At 47.3% G+C, this 6,000-nt stretch overlaps 1 protein-coding gene across 2 annotated transcripts in view; it reads left to right on the top strand.

Moving 5' to 3' along the window:
- TNRC6B (trinucleotide repeat containing adaptor 6B) overlaps positions 1-6,000 on the top strand; it is a 243,618-nt gene continuing 237,618 nt past the window's right edge. Inside the window, exon 1 of one of the 2 annotated variants that reach the window (XM_038550477.1) lies at positions 1-227. The gene's annotated coding sequence lies outside the window, so the exon portion shown is untranslated. The remainder of the gene's footprint in view (positions 228-6,000) is intronic. The other variant, XM_038550487.1, reaches the window with a different exon arrangement.

Here is a 6,000-nt window from a genome sequence, read left to right as displayed (position 1 = left end):
GTGGTTTTGGGGGAGGGAGGCGGAGGGGAAAGTTTGTTTATTTTGTTTTTAGTTTCTGGGGTCCCCGTGTTTCTGGGAGGTGAAGAGGGAGGGAGTGACCCCCCCGCGCCCCCTCAGTCCCCCTACTACGTCGCCTCCATAGCCTGCGGAGAAGCGGGGACCGCGCGCATCGCAGCGCATCGCCTCACAGCGGAACGCCGCGCACTCGGAGCCGGCGCGGCTCGGCGGTGAGTGAGGACCGACGGCCACTGCCGCCCTTCCCCTCCCCCGCGCACCGCCCAGTCCGAGCGGGGCGGCCGGGTGGGCGAGGACGCCCGCGGGAGCGCGCGGCGCGGGCCGGCCTGTCAAGCTGAGGCGCAGCGTGTGCGTGTCCTCGCGAGTGAGCGCGCGCGGCGGGGACAGGGCCGGAGGGGGCGGGAGCGCGCGCGGGCCCCGGCGGGGGCGGGGGCGGCGGCAGCGGCGGCGGCGGCGGCGTGGAGCTCGCGCTCCGTGGGGGCGGGCGTGCGGTGGGTTTGACCCCGGGTCGGGGAGGGACGCGGGCGACGTCCCGCGCGCAGGGCAGGGGCGCCCCGAATGGCGGGGCCGGCGGGCGGGCGCGCGCGGCTCTGGGCGTCACGCGCCGGCAGGTGTGAGCTGGGGGAGGGCTTCCGGGTGGGCTGGTCGAGTCGGGTTCGCTTCCCGTCGCTGGGCGGGGGGGCGCCTCCAGGGCGGGGAGGGGCTCCCCGTGGCGGCGGAGAGCGGGGGGCCCTCGGAGGCGCGTCGGGCCCCCTGCCTGGCTGGGGGGCAGGTAGACGGAGGCGTCAGGCCCCCGAGCGCCCCGGTGGCTGCCTGCGCGGCACCGCGGGACCTGCGTGGCAGCGTGGACGCGTTCCCCTGATTAATCCGGGCCGGGGAAGGGGGTGTCGCGCCCCTCATCCCAGAGCCCTGCGGCGTGGCCACCTTCGAGAGGCTGTCCAGGCTTTCCACGAGGAAATGGGACGAGCCGGCGCCAGGAGTGTTTCCTGTCTCCCCCTGAGTTGGCATCCCTTGGGTCCAAACCAGTGGGTTTGTCAGCCCACGGGGGGCCAGATACCCCAAAGTGGCCGAGGTCGCCCCGTAACCGTAGCTGCTTGTTGGGCATCTTAAGTAAGGACCAGCCCATCCTCAGTTCTCTAGGCAGAGTGTGCCGACCTCGGTCTCAAGATTCCTTGCTTCTTCGTGGATCCTTTGGCTGTTTTATTACTCTTTAGCATCTATGCTAGAAATTGTGCGAGGAATAAGACGAATTTCAAGTTGGTCATTTGTATTACAGTCTAAGCGAAATTATGCAACAAAATTGGCGAGAGGTATTTCTCCATAGTGAATAAAACGTCATTGGTTGCCTCCCCGCACCCCAGGAGTTAAGCGTATAGAAAGAAGGTGTATAAAAATCTCGCATCTTAGCATTTTGTGAAAGTTTAACAATAGAGGCTATTTCCTTCATAGTTGTGGGGACTTTCAATGGACCATAGCTTCCTGTTGATTTGGAGAAGCATCAATGATCTTGGCTTTGAGAATATATTTATTGTTTTGGTAATGTTATGTAAATGCCTCTCTAAAGACAGAACTTTTAGCACGTTGGTTTGCACCTCTACAGCGTGCTGTATCGCTGTGGGTAGGTAGTGAGAGGGATATGAATGTAGTAGGTCCCTACATTAAGGAATCCAGAACACAAATCAGACTGGCTTGGCCCGCTTGGGACAGACACAGCAATGATGATAATGCTGCCTTTATATTTTCTTGGTTCTTGGCCTTCTCTGAGTGCTTGTCCCAAACATCAGCATTTGAGCAGAATAGTTTGTGATAGGATTTAAGAAGAAGAAATTACCAAGCTGCATTTCTGAGGTAGCATATCAATGCCATGCCTTTGAAAAAATATTTTTTTTTCTTCATTCAGATAGAAGCACTTAAAAGTGTTTTAAGTCAGAGCAATACCATTTGTTGAAACGATAGTAATAATGTTAACTGACATTTACTGCATGCATCTCACATGCCAGCCTCTATGTATTTTTTCCTAATCCTTACCGGAAGCCTGTCACATAGGTGTCATTACTGTTTTCTGGATAAGAAAAAGACCCTCTAAGAGCCTCATGGCTAGTAATTTTAAGGGATAGGTTTAGTTTTAAGTGTGTCTGTTTTCAAAGCCTGTGCTTATTCCATTTTGCCTCCTAAATTATCCAGAGGAAGAAAGGTAGAAAGGACACTGAAAAGTAGAAAGGAAAAGAAATAGGAAGTGCCACTGGTGATGAAGTTGTCCATACCTAAGTTAAAAATTTAATGTTGGGCAGCCTGGGTGGCTCAGCGGTTTAGTGCCTGCCTTCAGCCCAGGGCCTGATCCTGGTGACCTGGGATGGAGTCCCACGTTGGGCTCCCTGCATGGAGCCTGCTTCTCCCTCTGCCTGTGTCTCTGCCTCTCTCTCTCTCTCTCTCTCTGTCATGAATAAATAAATAAAAAATTTAAAAAATTTAATGTTAAGTTAAACTCATTCTTCGTTTTTAGAAATTAAGAACATTTTTACAAAATTACATCTAAGCTTTGTTTCCATTTCTTCCCTATTTGATTTTTATAAAGATGAATAAAAATGCATTTGATTCAGAAGGTCAAGGCTTTCAGAGCCCTTTGTGCAAATCTCCACTCCAGTACCTTGCTATTGTGAGAAATCCTGTGCTCTGGATCTTCCAGGGACCAGGCGTTACTCCCTTTGTATCTAGGATAGTGCTTGGTACATAGTAGGAGTGCAGTAAATGTTAGCTAAGGAGCAGTGTTAAAAATGTAATCACTTTGGGTTTGTTTTAGCAGCTTTAGTTTAATGGGACAATAAGAAAGTAAATAGTTTACAGCCCAGGTGGCTCAGCGGTTTAGCTCCGCCTTTGGGTCTCCAGGATCGAGTCACACGTCAGGCTGCCTAAATGGAGCCTGCTTCTCCCTCTGCCTGTGTCTTTGCCTCTTTCTGTGTGTGTGTGTCTCTCGTGAATAGATGAATAAAATCTTAAAAAAAAAAAAAAAAAAGTAGTTCGTGTGCAAAATGCATGCTCTAGAAGAATACTGAAATGGAGCAACTTGTGGAAGGTTGGCTCTGCCAGTTTGCTAGATCTCCCAGTTCTCCTTATCTGTTTGAGCTGTGTGCCATTCTGTTCTTCTTTTCACCTCCGGGAATTCTAAAAGAGGAGGCTGTACTGACTGCTTCCCTTCAGTGCTCAAGTTATTCTTTGAACCTTTGCAGCTTGGCTCCCAACCTTAATACTCACTGAGGTTTTTTCCAAGGTTGCCAATTACCTAATGGTTAAAATTCCCAGAGCATCTTTTCAGGATTTATCCTGTTATGTCTCCCTGCAGTAGTCCTTTTAACTACCTCCACTCCTTAAAAAAAAAAAAAAAAAAAAAAAAAAAAAAACTATTTAAAAAATAACAGTAACATTAGCTCTTGGTATGTATACATGAATGTTAGTTACCTTGTGCATAGATTCATGTAACCACCACTATCAGGATACAGACCAGTTCCATAATCCCCCCAAAATTTCCTCAGACCATATTCCTTTTGATTCCCCTTCATCCTAACTTCTATCCCAGAGATAGATAAACACTAAGGGTCAGAATTAGGCCTCTTTTGTTGTTTTACTTTTCTCTGTCTACTGGAAAATGTTAGTTTTGGGACTTCAAATTATCGCCTTTGTATCTGCTAACCTGCATATCCATGTCTGACCTTTCTTCCATACTCTAAAATGACATCAATATTTACCTGCTGGAATTCTTCACTGTTGCTTCATACTCAATGTGTTTAAAGTTTTGTTCAACTTTGCCTCCTAAACCAGCTCTTCCATCAGATTTTTCTGTATTTTTTGGTGATGCCGTCCTCCTTTCTTGCAACCCTGAAACACTCAGAGGGCCTTATAATAAACTCTTATCCCAGACCTGGAATCCTGCTGCTCAGCTATAGATATTGGCTCCTGCCCTTTGCTACTGAGCTGGCTCCCATTCAGTAGTCTGAGCGGAGCACAGGTAATTGGAGTACTTAGAACGCCATCGGGATTGGACTGCTTCTCTGGTCTGAACCTCTTATGGCTTCCCATTGCCCTGAAGTCCATCTAGGATTTTATATATATATGTAAAAAAAATATGAATTTTTAAATTTACTTATTCATGAGAGACACAGAAAGAGGCAGAGACATAGGCAGAGAGAGAGAAGCAGGCTCCATGCAGGGAGCCTGATGTGGGACTCGATCCTGAGACTCTGGGATCACGCCCGAGGCAAAGGCAGATGCTCAACCTGAGCCACCCAGGCGTCCCCCATCTGGGATTTTATTTTTCATCCTTTGAGGCTCTGTAAGATCTGGCCTGTGCTTGCCTCTCTAACCTTCTCTCATCTCTTTTATGGCCCACCCCACCCCCCTTTCTGATGTCCCAATTACTTGGTCTTACTTTCAATTTTTTCAACCAAGCCTTTTGCAGGCTCAAGGTTTTTGTACAGACCACTCTCCTGGCTTGGGCTGGTCCTCCCCAGCTTCCTAATTTTCACCCACATAACATCAGGGTTCAGATTAAATTGCCAATTCATCAGAGATGCTTTCCTTTATGACCGCCCACCACCCTCAGTCAGACCCTCAGGTCTTTCAGAGCTCCTCTTCCTTTTTCATAGCTCTCACCACAATTTGTGATTCAGGACCATGTCTGTTTTGTTTCCCGTGTCTCTAGAGCCGAGCCAAGTATCAGGCGTACAATAAACTCCCAGCAAATATTTGTTGCCTGTGTTGTGAATCTGGATTTTGCTTTTATAATTTACTGTTTTCTTGTAGTTTCTGGTAGCCTTGCTTTCTACTTCCTACCTTCCCTGGGACTTGATCTCACTGTTGGTAGTCTATTTCAGAAATAGATCTGAAATTGCTGAAGAGGACACTGATCCTGTTCTCCTTCTGAATTGTACCTCTGCCTGGGAGCCCCTACCACTGAGTCACAGTAGATCTAAACTGTGGCTGACTTGCTAAGTCCACTGAGCAGTGCACCTTGGTTGTTCAGGCTGGGGCTACTGCTTGCAGCTGTTTCTTTGCTCACCAACCCCTGCTCTTTATTTCTTCTTCCTCCCTCTACCCAGCCTACAACTTCTAAAGACCTTGTATATTTTCCGGCTGAGCCTGCTTACCCTTTGACATTTGCCAGCCTTTTGACATTGACAACTGCCTCTAGTGTCTTGACCCTACAGATTGCCCCCACACTAATCGTCCTGAAACAGTGCTTGTTTATGTTTCCTGCCCCCTCCCCAAGTCTACCACAGGCACTTAAGTTTGAAAACCTTCAGTGGTGTTTCATTGCCTAGAGGGTTTAAACTCTTTAGCTTGTTATTTCAAGCACTTTGGACTAACACTGTCCAATGGAAGTAGAATGCAAGCCACAAATGTGAGCCACGTGTGTAATTGTAAATATTCTAGTAGCCACATTTAAAACGTTAGAAAGGGTAAAATAGATTTTCAGAAAATTTTATTTACTTCAATATATCGAAGATATGTAAACATGTAATCAGTAAAATTATTGAGACGCTTTACATTCCTTTTTTTCATATTAGGTCTTTGAAATCTGGAATGTATTTTTCACTTCATCTCCATTCAGACTACATTTCTTTCTTTTTTTTTCAGACTACTTTTCAAGTACTCAGTCGCCACCTGTGGCTAGTGGCTACCCTGTTGGATAACACAGCTCTAAACCACATCCTTGACATAGTTGGGAGAGCTATACCTAGATATACCTAGGTAATTCCAGGCACTAGCCTTTTGATTACTGTATTCCTCTGTCTACAACCAGATCTTCATCCAAATATGCTAACCTTCCTTGCTTGGGAATCCCAGGGTATCTTATCCCTAAACTTTACTTCTCACCATTTCCTCTGACCCCTTAACCTTATTTTTGTGTGTGTCACTGTTTTTCCATATAGCAATTACTTATAATATTTACCAGTTTGCGTTATTATCCAAAGTAAAGTTAAAATATAT

This window comes from Canis lupus, chromosome 10, assembly GCF_011100685.1.
Source record: "Canis lupus familiaris isolate Mischka breed German Shepherd chromosome 10, alternate assembly UU_Cfam_GSD_1.0, whole genome shotgun sequence".
Taxonomy (NCBI): Eukaryota; Metazoa; Chordata; class Mammalia; order Carnivora; family Canidae; genus Canis; species Canis lupus.
Note: the sequence above shows the minus strand (reverse complement) of the source record. Positions and strands in the feature narration are given on the sequence as shown.